This window comes from Pan troglodytes, chromosome 13 (assembly GCF_028858775.2).
Source record: "Pan troglodytes isolate AG18354 chromosome 13, NHGRI_mPanTro3-v2.0_pri, whole genome shotgun sequence".
NCBI classification, from domain to species: domain Eukaryota; kingdom Metazoa; phylum Chordata; class Mammalia; order Primates; family Hominidae; genus Pan; species Pan troglodytes.
In genome coordinates this window covers 19,117,911-19,134,737 of record NC_072411.2, presented here as the reverse complement: position 1 = coordinate 19,134,737, position 16,827 = coordinate 19,117,911, and the positions used below count along the sequence as shown (strand labels likewise).

General features: G+C 39.1%; 1 long non-coding RNA gene across 1 annotated transcript; it reads left to right on the top strand.

Annotated features, from left to right (window-relative positions):
* Positions 1 to 10,527: 10,527 nt before the first annotated feature.
* Positions 10,528 to 12,491, top strand: LOC104005153 (uncharacterized). Its single transcript, XR_678345.4, has 3 exons — positions 10,528 to 10,781; positions 10,855 to 10,966; positions 11,662 to 12,491. It is a non-coding gene; the product is annotated as an uncharacterized LOC104005153 (long non-coding RNA).
* The last annotated feature ends 4,336 nt before the right edge of the window (positions 12,492 to 16,827 follow it).

Here is a 16,827-nt window from a genome sequence, read left to right as displayed (position 1 = left end):
TGTAACAAAATGGCACGTATTTGTATATCTAAACATATCTCAGCGTAAAAAAGGTACAATAAAAATACCATGGGGCCACCATTGCATATGTAGTCCAGCACTGGCTAAAATGTCATTATGGTAGGCATGACTGTACTTCCCCTACTTGAAGGGAAGTTTAATTCACATGATTCTGATTGATTTACACCTAACTCCTCACAACATTATACTGAGACAGCTTTTGGAGAGTCAGAAAAATTCCACTCCTTCTTTCATTTTCTCATGCTGCTTCTTCAATTCCCACCTCCCTCATTTTGTGGACCTGGACTCTTCCTTTGGCCAGCCATAAATCACCTTCACCTCAAAGGCTGCAGTTGAATTCCCCACTTCCAGCCCAGGATATTTCTTTGGGTTTGCAATTTGGCAAACACAGGTTCTTTCATCCCTGTAAAATGGAAATCCAAACATGTCTTTTGCAGAAACCCCACCTATCGACCCGCCTCCTGCTACCCCCTGCCCAGCCACAGCCATCACACTGATATGAAATAAAACAGATGTGCTCAGAAATGTGCCATGTTCACTCGCCCTTCCCCGCCCCACCACCCCCTGCACCCATTGCCAGCCAGTGACTCCCACAATGCAAGTCAGTGCATGCTGGAGATCAGGGTTCCTCCAGTGTTGGCTCCTGCTAGAAGTCCACTGGGCTATACAATGCGTTGCTTGTACTACAGGGTCAAATGACAGCTGCCAAGAGGTTAGAAAAATTCAGCCTCAAAGCTCTTAGAGTAAGTGCAATAGGTGGGTCAAGGGTAGAGAAATGCAAGAAAGCATTAAAATGGAAAATTTAATGCCTGCGATTTGTGGCAGTCAGAGCTCATCTACTCAGCAAATGTCTTATTTAAAGCTAGTTGACTGTGTGTGTGTGTGTATGTGTGTGTATTTTTAAATCCTGTTCTCAAAGACCCATTAACATATCATGCACATACCCTTCTAGGAATAAGTTATCAGTTTCATGGTTTAACCATTAAACTGAGAAAAACAAGTCATTTGTAAACCCAATACAATTCATAAGTTCCCAGTTATGAAGTAATCCCTGATATCCAGGCCAAAGCCCCTGAGACAGCTCTGCATAACCATGTTTTGGTGATCTGGTGATGAAAGATATATTATTGAAATCCAGGAAACCTTGGGAAAAAAATGTAGAGCAAAACTATCTAAATTGAAATGAAATGCAGATCGCTTGGCTGCCAGCAGAAGTTTCTTCCTTCCTTCCTTCCTTTATTTTTTCCTCCCAAAAAGTCAGCCTAAATGTCACAAGGCTTAAGGCGTGCAATTAAAAGATTTATATGCAGCACTAGATGCAACACGATTGCATGGTTTCAGGGTCTGTGGCATTTTGGAGATGGATTGCAGGGGGCTTGTGGAGGACAGGGACTGACACATGACCCATCTCCTCCACCCTCCCAGCCCTGTGGCTCTGCTGGTGCCACCCTCAGCACTCATTTTTCCCAAGCTGTCTAAGCCTGTTCAGCTCTCCCATATGACTAGAGTTACTAGAATATTCACCACGTATGGTGGTTGGCCCAAGCTACCTTGTCCCGAGTGGCATTTTTTATTAAATGACACCATTTGAGGCCTGTTAGGGGAAAGAAACCCTATGGGAAAGTCAGATAGCTTAAGAAGACAAAAGACACTCTGTCTGGCCCAGTTGATACAGTTATTGCAGGATTTCACACTTTTAGCTCAACTCCCAAGTCCTCTGCAAGCCAGACTTATGATCGCAGACTGACTGTCCCTATTCCAACTCAAACAAGAAGGTCTCCAGATTCAGGAGCGACTTCACTCACAATCACAGAACTTTCACCTGTAAAAGGGACGTAGACTTGTCTGTAACAGTTACCAGAGAAGACAGTATTATTCATTAAGATCGCCAAGCCAGCAATGAGATCAGTGGTTTCTCTCCCAACTATTTCCCTTTTCTCACCTGCCAGAATTAGAATTTCAAATATATTAGCTCTTTTTCCCTGGGCATTCTTTCCCTCAAAGCCACCTCCATTATCAACAGTTCCCCAGATTTCAGTAATGAAACCCTGGTGTGGAGTAGATGCCTTCTGAAAGGAGATGTTATTAACAGAGAAATGTACCCTGACTGGTTCGGTGTCTGCAGAAAGAAAAGTCGGATGTGATTCAGTGGCCATATTTTAAGAACACTCTGTCAATGACAGTTGGAAACATATGTTTTTTATAAATTTCTCATTCCAAAACAAAGACTGACAGTAAAGTCCAGGGCTTTGATATTTATATGAATTGTTAAGTGGTTCACTGGGGAAAGTACATTTCAATTAGCATGTCACTGCTCATCATGCAGGCTTCAGAAAAGGCGTTCTGATTAAGCTGGCTGTTCAGCAATACATCAAAAATTGGGGCTTACCTGAGAGCTGTTCCCTTCAAGGCCAATGGCATCATCTGATGCCCAGCTGATTTTCTGGGTTTTCATTTAAGATCAAATGAGACATTCAAAATCCTACTTTAAACTGCATCAATTCAAAAAATCACTCCATTTTAGTTCAATAAACAGGAGCCAAGCAACTGCTCGTTGGAAGGCACCGGGCTCGGTGATGTACAGAAGAGCTCTGAGTCAGCCCTGAGTAAGTCCTGGCTTCTTAGTGGCTATGATCTGGGATCGTTCTTGATATAAATAATGTTGGTTATCAATTTTTTACAGCTATTTCTGGTTTTGTGTTCTTTTGGGGGAGAAGACGTGAGCCATAGTCAAAACCAAATGAAACAAACTGCCTCTGCTTGTGGCTTTACAAAACTACAATTCTGCATGCTTCAAATAATATATTTTTTTCTCAGAATCTCTTCCCGTTCATCTTTTTAGGCTGAGATTATGTTCATAAGCTATAGGTAAACCAACAACTCATCACTCAAAAGTCTTGCTGGTAGCTATTCTTCCCCCCTCTCTTTTCTGTACTCTGCTGCCGCCCTTAGGACAACATTATAAGTTAGGAGGTTTTCTGTTGGGTTTTGTTTTTGATGTGTCACTGTTTGCATCTAATTAGCTAGTGCAGATATCCTAAAGATTGATGGTACAATTTTGTTCAATTCAATCCAGGGGAACATTCCTATCTCTCCCAGCCTGAAGAGTTCGGGAAAAACTAAGACACCAAATTTGTCCCCTATCTACCCAATTTAGTAGTTGTCATCATCAATTAGTCAAGAGAGAAATAATTACCCATGGCTGGCTTGAATTTGGGAACAAAGTCTCGTTGGCAACAACAACAAAAAAAGGGAACAAGAGAACAATCATATGAGAAATGTGAGGTGAGTAGGTGGTAGGGTTATAGGACACAGGGCAGGTCTACACCCAAAATATCTCTGACTCATGTCTGAAATTCTGCCATTTGTGATTCATCCCTTTGTGTTGTACATTGCTCTCTTCCTGGATTTGTTTTAAAATATCCAAAGTCCAAGAAAGGTAACAAAAGCAGTTTCTAATTCAACCAGTGTATATTTATTGAGCCTGTTCTATGGATCAAGCGTGATATTTCAAAAAGAAATAAGATACAAGATTTCTTGTATCTTGCTCACCTCGCAAGATACAAGAAGTTTCATATCTTAGAAGGCACTCTCCTGATACCCCACCCCTTTAATTACCACTCTCCTCCTTCCTTTCTTACGCAAGCACATTGAGAGTTTACCTTCTCTAACTCTGCTCCCACGCATTACATTTATTTCCCCACCTTCAGTCTCCTTCCCCTACCAGTTCTATGAAGGAGGTCACCAGGGACTTTCTAATCACCAAATCCATCATTTTTTCTGTCTATATCTTATGCAATCTCCCTAGAGGGGAGATCTCCTTTTCCAAACACTTCTTTTTTAGAACTCTCCTCTGTTGGTTGCTCGTACTAACTCCTCTTCTTTTACTTCTTTTCAGATGTTGGTGGACTCTAGGGTTCAGTCCTTTGGCCTCTTGCCCTTATTCTATTCAAAGGTTTTCAACCAGGGGTGAGGATGTCCCCCAGGGACATTTTGCAATGTCTGGAGACATTTTTTTGGTGGTCACAACTAGAAAGGGGAAATGCTACTGGTATCTAGTGGGTAGAGGCCAGAGATGTTGTTAACTATCCTGCAATGCACAGGCAAATCTTCTACAACAAAAACTGCCCCATCCAAAATGTCAATAGTGTCAAGAGTGAGAAACCCTATTCTATGCTATTGCTAAGTGGCATTGCTCCCATGCATGGTTTCTGTGACCACTCCTGTGCAGCTATCACTCAAAGCATTATTTTTGAACAACATGGAGAGAACAGAAGCTCAGAGCCACACAACCAGTGGGCCATAGCTGTTTCTACCTATGGGTCCCACAAGCACCAGGCAGTGAAGTGAACAGAGCAAAAGCTGAGCTCATCTTCTTCTCTTACAAAGCATCTCTTAATTGATGATGGTATCCAGTCCCCCAGACTTGAACCCTGGGAGTTTACCTCACCTCTTTCCTTCCTGATCACTAAGTCCTTCTGATTCTACCTCCTAAGCAGCTCTCAAATCACTGCCTCCATAACCACTACTTTGGTTCAGGCCCTTCTCATTATCATTTGCACTCAAAATAGACTTGGAACTGACATTTAGTCTCCAGACTCACACCCCTGCCATCCACCCCTTACACATAAGCAGACAGGTTTTCTATAACCTCCTTCATCACCACCTTATATCTTCTTCACATGAAGTTAATTATCACAATGTCTGATGTTTACTGAGTCTTGTTCTAGGTGCTTTATATGAATTCTGTATTTATCTCACGTACAGGATGGGGCTGTTATCATACCCATTTTATAGATGGGAAAGTCAAAATTGGGGAAAGCTTATTAACTCAGGTATGATCACATAACTATATGTGGCAGAGTAGAGGTTTAAGCCTACAAGTGTCTATTTCAAGCCTAACATCCATAATGACCATGTACTACTCTCCCAGATGTCTTCACGATGGACATATTCTCCTATAGGATAGGAGTAACTGAACATACCACATATAGTGGAGTGCTAATCTAGCATAAACTAATTTATTCTCAGGTATCTGTCGTCCTTGTTCATACTTCTATTATAGCCCTTACTACACTGTGGGTTTTGTTTGTTTAATTCAAATAAATTGCAAAATATGTATTAAATTCATATTTAATACATAATAAATATGTAAATATAAACATATTTATATCCACACACATATTACAGATTAAACATATAATCTGCACTTAACGCTTAGGGCTTATAGTCAAGTCCCTACACAGAGATGTAACTGACTGGCCTGAATGTAGATCCTTTGGGTGCCAATCCAGAGTTCTTACTATAATAAAGTGGCTCATCAGGACAACTTCACTGACTTTTCAGGTTTTCCAAAAATTAATCTAGGCTTTGCACAGACAATTCCTAATTCTCAAACTTCTGATTGGTAAAGCAAAAACAGTTAGAGCTGACAATAGTCACTGTCTTCAATTACTCTCCTTCCATTATCTCTTGAGCCTGCCCCAATCAAGCCTCCATCCTCTCCCTCCACCATCACTACTTTATTCAAGGCCATTCTTTTAATCCAACAGTCTCCATTTTACTTGATTTAGCAGTAGCATTTGACCTAAAAGTTCAGATGCCCTAAATGGGAGACATACAAAATACAGAAAACCTGCCTCATATCCACTAGATCTTACAAAAGCAAGAAACAAAGTTTTATTGTGTTAAGCCACTGTGATTTCAGGGTATGGCAGGCAGAATAATGGCCCTCCAGAGATGTCTATACCCTAATCCCCCAGAACATAGAAATACATTTCCTTACATTGCCAAAGGAACTTTGCACATGTGATTTAGGGTATGGGCTTTGAGGTGGGTCATCTGCAGGAGTCCAGTTGAATCACGTAAGTCCTTAAAAACAGTGAACTTTTCTCAACTAGATCAGAGAAATTCCATGTGAGAGGGACTCAACATGCCATTGGGGGCTTTGAAGATAAATAAAGGGAACTGTGAGCTAAGGAATGTTGTGGCTGCTGGAAACTGGGAACTGGGTTCTCAGTGTATAGTCAGTCAAAAAATGGAAACCTGGTTCCTATAACCACAAGAACTAACTTTTACCAACAACCTGAGGAGTGAGGAAACAGATTCACGCTTAGGTCCCCAGAAAGGAATGCAACCCTGCTAGAACCTCAGTTTGGGTCTGGTAAGTCCTGTGCCAGACTTTAGACCTACAGAACTGTAAGATAATATATTTGTGTTATTTTAAGACATGAAATTTGATGTGATTTATTATGACAAAAAGGAAACTTACATACAAGGTAATTTTGTTACTGAAGCATACCCCTGACTATACTGACTAATGCATACATGTAAAGCACTGAAGTGCATAGTAAACTCAGTAAACCTAATCTATAACAATTATTTTTTAACTTTTAAAATTTTTTTATTTTAATTTTTATGTATACATAATAGTTGTACATATTTATGGGGCACATGTAAATAATAATTATTTGTATTATATGATGTAACTATTTCATGTGACCAGACTCTCATAAAAAACTACATCGAGTCCCACTGCATAGCAACAGTTTTGGATATTTCAGGATAATTCTGATGCTGATTGAGGTGGCTCTAGGCACTGAAATTCTCCTAAAAGGGCCAAACTTTCTAGTTTTCAGTGGAGAAAGAGTATCATGGCTCTTGTTACCTCATCACCATCAGAGCTGAGAGGCTGGAACAAGTACCTCCCTGCCCCATATCAACATGGCTCACCCTATGTAGTCTCTCTACAGCCTTTCTTGTAGCAAGTGTCCACAGCATTGATATCCGAGGGACTTCAGATAAATAAAAGTGAATAAACAATAAATATAGGCTACACAAATGTCAACCTGAACTTGAAATTACTAGGGAGAAAGTTAGAATAATCATGCAAGGAGGTCTTGTTTCTCTGAAGTGTTATGGAAACAAATACCCAGCAGTACCAGAACAAAAAGACCCCAGAAGCTCCAGGGATGGCTGATGTCGTAGATCTTGGTTTTCTCACCCACCCAAGGCCTCACTCTGCTTATGAAGTGAAGTGTTCCTCGCTTCAATCTTAGAGCTTGCAGTTCTAAGGAAGAACACAGCAGCCAGGGTGAGGAGGAGCGCTCCAGGATCACTGGGAAAGTCAAAGCAAAGCTAGGCAGAATGAGGTGACCTTTCCTACCACAAATCTCTGGACGTGAGAGGAATCTAAGGTTTCCCAAATTTCTCCCTTCCCTATTGGTTGGCATGGGAGACAGAAACCCCATTTCTCACAGTCACAGATGGAAGCTAAAAAAATTAATCCACCTGGGGGAATAAGCACAGTTATTTATTCCTGTTGAGAGGTTAGTGGTGGACAGAGGCTGGTTTCTTAAAACCAATTCTGGATAAAGTAGAAGTACCTCACAGGGCTTAGGTACCTGGGAGTAGGTGCTGCCAGCCAGAGGAGCATGAGAAGGTGTACCTCAAAGACAAACACTGCTGATATCTCCCGTTGGAAGCCAACCCTGTGAGGCTATCCTGGGTGAGATCAATCAGAGGGTGCCAACCACCACCCCATGGCAGGGCCAGATGAGTAGACAGGCCCTTCCTCCATCATCCCAATATCTGCCACCATCCCCAGTCTGAGTCATTAAAAAGATTAACAGACATCCATTCTCAGTCCAAAATAGTCAATTAATTATCTCTGCTTCTTTGTGAAAATCTTCAAACCAGCCCTTAAGACTTCAGGCCATCACTAATAGGACCAAAGACTGTCCTCACAAGGTAAACTAGAGTACTTGGGATTCTTTCTCAAATTCATTAACAGTGACTGTCACTTCCTAGAAATATCAGCTATTTCAGCGGACAAGGTTTTCGTCCTGTCCCAGCTAGTCTTCCAAGGTTTTCAATATTACTACCTTGACAATAATAAGTAACCCCACGGCTTTTCAGTTTTGCGCTATAGCTATTTATGGAGAATCTATGATATGCCTAGAGAGAGCTACAAAAAGAATAAAGCATGTAATTTCTCCCCCCTGGAGCTCTGACTTCTGGCTGGAGAAGCAAGAGTAAGTGTACCAAAGAAAAACCACAGTAACCACTCTGGACAGTGAAGCAGCAAGATGAGATTGGGTCTAGTTTTGAACCACTCCCTATGCTGATGTTAACAAGGCATCTTCTTCTGGATGGGTGTTTGTAGCTAATTCACAACTATGGGTGGGATTTTTTAAAATTTCATCTTTGTCAGAGAAAGATTAGAAGGAAACGTATCAAAAGTTAACTAGTTTTCCCTTCAAGTGAAACAGTAAGAATGTCTTTTCTTCCTTTCCACTTTTGTGTGTTTTCCAAGTTGTTTTAACATGTAATGGGAAAGGTAGCATACATTTTATTTTTAAAAGGACAAATAAAGGCAGTTGTCCATATGGATGCTGAGAGTCCCTAAGTTTTTAATGCAGTCAGCCAGTGTGTACTCATCAGAAATGTGTTCCTTTCCTGCAATAACTGTATGACTCTAGTTCTGATAGGATCCCCATCTTACCATGTATGGAGATTTTGGGGACATAGGGAGCGTGCAATCTTTGTCCAGAGCCACACAGCTGGTAAGTAATGGAGATGACAAGGAAAGCCAGGCAGGCTAGTCCTGGAAATTGCTCCTGGCCATTCTGTTCTACTAGAGACTTTTTCAAAAAATTGATGAGCACAGATTTTGTTTGTAAATGTCTAAAAAGTCTTTCAAATCTTATTTGAAAGTTTTTCAAAAGGAAAAAAGAAAGGAACCCACAAAAAGGGAACCAGTTAGGCTTCAACATATTCCTCAGCCATTGCACCATGGGTGTATCTAGACTATAGGAGTATGTCCTGAGCTGACGCATTCCCCCCAAACGTGAAATTGTGATACAGGAGGGCTATGAACTGTGAAAGCTGGCAGGAGCCGCCGAAGCAAACACAGGCTCCCCAGGAATCCAGGCACTGAAGTCAAGGTTTACAGTAAGTGATGAATGCCAACCAGTGTTCTGATTCCAGCATGGGCTTTTGTGAAATTCATACTCCAGTGTCTTAAAATGCTTCATGCATGAAATGCACATTTCCCTTATTTTATAATTAGTTTTTAAAACACATGAACCAAGGGCTTAAACGCTTCCTCTATTTTCCACAACAGCTATAAAAAGGGGGATTGAGATAGTTTAATGTGGTGAAATTTTCTCACCATACTTTCCACCCCCATTCCTTCTTCCCAGACACAACAGGGCATTATGGAGGGGCGAGAGGGAAAAGTAAGCCTCTTTCTTCCCAGGGCTACCTTGTCTTGACATGGGCCTGTTCACCAAGGCAGAGGCCAGATGAGCCTTTTAGGATGCAGATGTTAATTCCTATCCTGCCAGTGATTTCCTATTAATGGAGCCACTCTCTGAGGTGATTTGAGGCAGAAGATTAACCCTTTCCTACTTGAAAGACACTTATCTCCCACCTGTGGAATGCTATCTCTGGTTCTACTGAGATGTCCTTGTTGATGCCGGTGTCTGTCATGTCTGACTCTCTTTGTACTAAGATACCTGCCCAGCTCTCCTCACCTCCCACCTTACTGTTGGCAATTCATATCACAGCCACCAGATACAAGTACATGTTCTAGAGAGCTCTAAGGCATGAAAGAAGCCTAAGGAGAGAGACAGAAAGGCTTCTTGACTGAGTTTTAAAATTGGCTTGGGAGAAGCTAGATTGCCTATTATGAACTAATCTCTCATTTATTAAGGAGATCTATTCTCTGCTGAGAGAAACTGTGGCCAGAGATGTGAAGAAGGCAGGTTAGATTCCCCAGAGTGCAATGGTTTACATGCCAGACGAAGCAGAGGACTGAGGGTGTAAAGATACAAGTAATCTCCTTCATAACATTAATCGTAAATCATCCAAGTATACAATAGAGTGGGCACACTGGCTCAGATGGGACAGCAGGCCATTAAGGTTGCTGCTTCTGTTATCTTCCACAAGATTCTCCTTCCGTCTGGAGAGCTCTCAGATTGCCCCGGCCCCGCAGCACTGACCTCTGGGAAGAAGGGAGACTGCTGTCAATATTTTGTTTCAAGGATGTGGAACTATGCTCCTTCCCACAGCCTAGCAGAGCTGAAATAAACTCTATAAGCAGTAGAACTTCAAAGCAAAAATTAATTCAGAGATTTAGATAGTGGCTCACAAGATGGAACTTCCTGAGCTTTGCCCACCAACTCTAGCCAAATGCTGGGGTCTCCTTCTCCTCCAGCCTGTCTTATGTAGTGGCTGCTACCTAATCATTCCTCATTCTCTTGCTCCTCCAGTGACACCAGGAGCACTTGTCAACATGTCTGCCCTGCTCAAGGTTGAGATGGAACACAGTAGGAAGGTCTCAGAGGCGCTGAACATGCCCTCTCCTGCCTCCTGCTCTGTCCCAGTGCCTGGCTGAGCCCGCACCCCTCCCCTGGGAGGACTGGCTCTGTAAATGAAAACCTATCCAGTAGAGACCTACCAGGTCTTAATATAAAACAGATCATCGTGTTACAAGAAAACTACAAGGAGCAAGGGTTATTTTTGTATGTGGCATTAGAGTATATTCTTTGTATTTTTCACAGGGAATCAGAGACATTAGAATTTCCCAACTGTCAACTTAGAAGTTTTCTTATTTAGACTTTAGGTTTGGTTCCTGTATTAACTAGATATGCAATTTTGGCAAGTCTTGTCACCTCTCAGAGTTAAAGTTTGCTCTTCAAGAAGATATGGGAGTTGGATCAAGTCATCTAGAAGGTTATCTGCAGGACTTCTTCTCTGTGAGTGAAATTACAAAGACAGCTAGCATTTATTATATATAAAGAGGTAATAGATTTGTTTCTTTCCCTCCAGAAGATTATAGTACTAGAGAGTTAAGATTGGGGTGAAGATAACTCTCTAAATAAAGAAGCCTGTGCTGAAGGAAAATTAACCAGAGAAGAGTGCTGGAGATGAGCAATTCAAGGTGAATACTAAGAGAAGAAAGTGCTTAAGTAAAGAGTAGTGTTAGTGTTGGTCTCTTTCTGGACTCTATTCTTTTATATGAGCATGTTAGCATTTCTTAATTACTTATGCTATTGTCTTAATTACTATAGTTTTATATTGTCCTGATATCTGTTTGTACAAGAACTACATCTTTGTTGTTCTTTTTCAAGTTTATCTTGATTATTTTTGGCCCTTTGATTTCCATATATATTTTAGTATCAGCTTGTCAATTTGTATTTTAAAATATTGATGAAAATGTTGATTTGGGCTTCCTTGTATTTATTGATCAATTAAGGGAGACTTGACATCTTTACATATTGAATATTTCAATCTATGAAACATGATATGCCCCTCTAATTATTTAGGTCTCCTCCAATTTTTCTCAGTTGTGGTAGTATTTGCCTAAGAGGTATTGTGTATCATTAATTCTATTTGTTTCTATGTATTTGGTTGGTTTCTATGTTATTGTACAAGGTAGCTTTTTAAAATTTTATTTTCTAGTTGTTTGTTGATTGTATGTCAAAATGCAATTAATGTTTAAATAGTGCTTTGTATCTAGCAACCTTAGTAAATTCACTTATCTTATAGTTATATAGAGATTCTCTCTTTGTTACTTATAAAATCATGTCATCTGTAAATAATGATGACTTTTATTTATTTGTTTTCTGTCTGCAGTGGGTTAAATGATGGCCAAAGGTGTTAAATCCTAATCCCTGGAACTTATAAATATTACCTTATTTGGAAAAAGAATCTTGTGGATATAAATAAGCTAAGGATCTTGAACTGAGAAGACTGTCCTGTATTGTTTGGGTAGGTCCTAAATGTCATCATGAGTGTCCTTATAGGAGAGTAGCACAGGAAGATAATGGACACACAGGGGAAACTTTGATATAAAGATGGAGGCAGAGATGGAGGTGTGATGAAGCCACAAGCCCAGGAATGCCAGGTCAGTCATCAGAAAATGAAGAGACAAGGAACGGATTCTCCCCTATGGCCTCCAGAGGGAGTATGCACCTGCCAGATTTGGGACTTCTAGTCTCCAAAACTGTAAAGAGAACAAATTTCTATTGTTTAAGCCACCAAGCTTGTGGTAATTTATTATAGAAGGCATGAGAAACCAAAACACCGTCCTAAGGACTTTTATTTCTTTTTCTTGCTGTCTTGCGCTGGGTAAGACTTCCAAGACAATGTTAACAGTAGTATAACAGCAGGTATCTTTGTTTTGTCTCTCAATGATAAAACTTTAAATATTGTAGCATTAATTATGATGTTAGTGTAATAACAGGTATCTTTGTCTTGTCTCTCAATTATAAAATTTTAAATACTTTAGCATTGATTATGATGTTAGCTGAAAGATTTTTGTAAGAAACCTGTTAATTAAATTAGGGAAATTATTGCCTATTTTTGGTTTGTGAAGAATTTTGAGGGGAACCGATGTTAAATTTGATCAAAAGATTTCCCTGTAATTATTGACATTTTTTTCCATTATTCCATTTATGTGATAATTATACAGATTAATTTTTTAATGTTAAATAAACATTGCATTTCTGGAATAAACCCAATTTGTTCATGTTGTATTATCTTTCTATGTTTTTCTGGATTTGATTTGTTAATATTTTGTTGAGGATTTTTGTGGGTATGTTTATGAAAGAGATTGATTGGACAGTGATTTTCCTTTCTTATAATATTCTTGGTAAGTTTATGCTGGCCTCATAATGCTAGTTCATTCATGTTATAGTATGTATCAGTATTTTATTTCTTTTGTTGCTGAATAATATTTTGTTGTGTGGATATACCACATTTGTTTACTCATTTGTTAGTCTTTGGACATTTGAACTGGCTTCCAACATTTGGCTTTTATGAATAATGCTATTATGAATGTTTGTGTGTAAGTTTTTATGTGGGCAAATTTGTTTATTTCTCTTGAGTATATACCTAGAAATGAAATTGCTGTGTCTTATGGTAATTCTATACTTAATTTTGTAAATAACTGCTAGACAGTATGCCAGAGCAGCTGTACCATTTTACATTCCCACCAGCAGTGTACAAATATTGTGATTTTTCCACATCCTGTCCAACACATGTTATTATCTAATCTTTTGATTCTAGCCATCCTGGTAGCTGTGAAATGGTGTCTCATTGTAATTTGATTAAGTAATGATGACAAACATCATTTTATATATCTGCAATTATCTTTTAAAGCAATTAAAAATAAGAGAAAAATGTCTTTTTGTATTTTCCCTCATTTTTTATGATTTCCATTGTATTTCATTTCTTTATCTAGAACCAAATTTCTTTTTAGTATCATATTTTCTCTCATTTAGTATTTCTTGTAGTGAAGGTTAGTTGGCAGTAAATTCTTTCAGCTTTTGTTTGTCTGAACAAAAATCTTTATTTCTCTTTCTTTCTGTAAAAATATTTTCACTGAGTATAAAATTCTGAGTTGACAGTGTGGCTTTAAAGATGTCACACCATTGTCTTCTGGTTTGTATAGTTTCGACTACATGTCTGCTGTCATTATTTGTTGCCCTATTTGTAATGTTGTCGTTATCTTTGTATACCTTGAAGATTTTTCATTTTGATTTTGATATTGAGCAGTTTTATTATAATCAGTGTGTGAATTCTGTGTGTGTGTGTGTGTGTGTGAATGTGTGTCTGTGTGCACATACAGGCTTGGGATTCTCTGAGCTGCTTAAATTTGTGGTTTGTTTTCTTTCATTAGGAGGAAACTCTCAGCACATATCTCTTCAAATATGTATATATATGTATACCTATTTCATTTGTTTTCTCCATCTTTTCATTCTGGGCCTCCAGTGACCCATATGTTGGACCACAGTTCTTGGAAGCTCTGTTTGTTTTTTGTCTGCCTCTTCTTTTCCCTCTTTGTTACCATTTGAATAATTTATATTGGCTTATCTTCAAGATATCTTTCCTCATGTGTGTTCTGTCTTCTCCCAAGCCCATCACAGAAATTCTTCGTTTCTGATATTTTGTATTTGATGCCTTCTTTAGTTCTTCACTTCTCTGCTGTAATCCCCATTTGTTCATGCATGTCATTCATATTCTTCACCAGATCCTTTGACATACATTATAATAGTTATTTCAAAGTCTCTGTCTGATAGTTCCAACATTTGCTTTATTTCAAAGTGTATCCATGTCTCTTGACAATGGGATAGTGTTGGCTTTTTCTGTTTTTTTCCTTGCTTGTATGTAAATCTCCTGATTTTTATTACATTCCAGACATTACATGTAAGAAGACAGCAGATGCAGAAGCAAAAAATATTTTTGCCTGGAAATAATAATGATTCTTTTAGTATCAGGCCATTGGTGTTGGGAAATGGGGTTGAGTAGGGAAGTTGAGTCAATCTAGATAGAAATTGATTTGAATTTGTGTTTCATTGTTGCAAACTGACCACAAAGTTGAAGTCTCTCCCTTAGTGGGCTACCTTTAACATGCGCTTGCAATGGGATCTGGGGCATGGAAAGATTTTTCTCAATGTTCTTGTATTACCCTCAGCTTTTAGCAGTCTCTGCACATATGCACCATGCTCTTCCCTCTTCCACAGGAATAGACTGCTGTTGTTTGTTTCTCAGTGCTGAGCTAATTGTGGGCACAGAAAGATTCTTGGTTCTTCTGGTCCAGTCTTAGTTTCATATAGGCTGTGCACATCTGGGCTTCAGGGGTAGCCATCCAGGACAGTTAAACTATTTATTGCATCTGTGGGGGCTTTGGACAAGAGATGATTTTCTGCCCCTTTCCAAGTGAAAGCTTACTCTGCTCTATATGCATACAGGATCCTGGAACAAAGAACATTTTCTACATCTCCACCAGTGGAAGACAGCTTTTCTTCCACTCTTTTTTCAGATTTTGCTTGAACCCTGCAAGAGAACATTTCTACTCCTCCTCCATTGGCTTAAGTCTTTGCTTCAAGTGAGAAAAGGGTTCAGGGAAGTGCATGGTGTTTCATACCTGTCTCCCCACCTCACAGTACTTCCTGTACTCCTGCACCGTGCAAGGAGGTCCTCTGGTCAATCTTTGTTGGGAGTGCCCAGTGAAGGCTCATAAAAATATTGCTTGTGAGTGAATATTGCCTCTCGTGTCTGAGGGTTTTCAGTTATTCTAAATTGTCACTCTAGCCCACATTGTCCTTGAAGAATTTATTACATTTTTTAGCTGTTTGATTTCCATCTGCTTTAATGAAGGTCATTTCTCTCTCTCTCATTCTCTGATGAAGGTAGAAATATTTGTGTGCCTCATCTCCTCTTGAAGAAATTTTTGGGTTTTTGTAATTTAGTTCATTTGGTTGACAGAAGATCTATAATGGGTTCATGGAAAGTTTGATTTTGTAAATTATCCAGTTTTTTTCTTATTGCCAGGTTGGAAGTTACTTTTTCTTCTGGATTCTTATATTCTAAGAGTACACACATACACTGGGCCAAGTTCTCTTCTAGAAAAGACTGGCAAAGCCCATCCTTTTGAAGAACTAAAGAACTTATATTCTGGTAGAGCAAGACAGACAATAAGCATATAGAAAAGTAAATAAACAAGTAGAAGGCATATGATGATATATAAATTCTAATCAGTGAAAAAAGCTTTAAGAAAAAATTAAGCACAGTGCAATGACAGACAGTGACTATGAGATGCCACTTTCCAGTAAGTATTAAGATAAGACATAAGAATTAACCAGCTTTGCAATGATGTGGGAGAATATGGAACACAGTAAATGGAAAGTGAAAAGTACATGAGTGAGGTGAGGTGTGATCTTTGTATTTGCCAAGAATCAACAGAGAACTACTCTGGATGGAACATGGAGAGTGATGGAGACAGTGGCAAGAGATGAGTTAGGAAAAGCCAGTGAGGGACATGATGTATGACTTTAAAACCCACATCAAGGAGTATGAATTTTATTTGAACTGTGCTGGGATTGACTAGAGTGGTTATAGCATGTAAACGATATGACATAAAATCACTTGAATAGATATAGTACTTCTAATCACTGGGGACTAAAGAAAGTTGGTTTCTTTTCATGACTGGAATCTCTAGTGGATCTTGGCAATGAACTCACGCACTATGCAGAATTTGTGAGGTGAAAAGGATGAAGGATGTTGGAGTCACCAAGTCTCACCTCAGCAGTAGGGCATCTTATCATTTCTTTTTCTGTTAAAAATTCTGGTTTCTTTATTTCACACATGAAGTGTCTGCGTTTCTTTTGAAGGGCAAAAAATAATAAAATTTACCTTGTAACCTTGAATTCAGAATTCTTAGAGATCTAGATGAATTTCAGATCTCAAGAAGATTCCCTTGCAGAATTGCAACATTTCCTGATTAACTTCATAATATGGTTCCCACAAGGTTGGAGCTCAAAGTTCAATGATATGTATCAAACTTTATAATGGTAAGGCACTTTTACCCTGCCCCAACTTGAAGACTTCTACTGGAATGTGGATTTTCCAGGGGATTTTCCCACTTTTCTATCCTTTGAATGAGGAAAAAAAGGCATTAGTATTTATAGATTTGATTTTCTAAACCTTCGAGATTCAAATGCCAAAACCATCTCATCTTTTAAATGCAGCTACCAGCATTAGGAGACACTTACTAGCTACACATAGACTTCTTAGAAAATATGAGAAACAGATTTTCAGAGAAAGCATGCTTTTGAAACACAACAAGACTCACTATAGTCATTAAAGGTCAGAGAACTGAAAACTGAGGTTCCCTTTAGGGAATATCTCATTTGTCCACTTGTTCACTCTCTTATTTGTTCTTTCAGCAAGTGTTTTTGAGCATCTATTGCAATCATTCTTTAATGTTCTGTAGAGCATATAAAAAATACACAACAC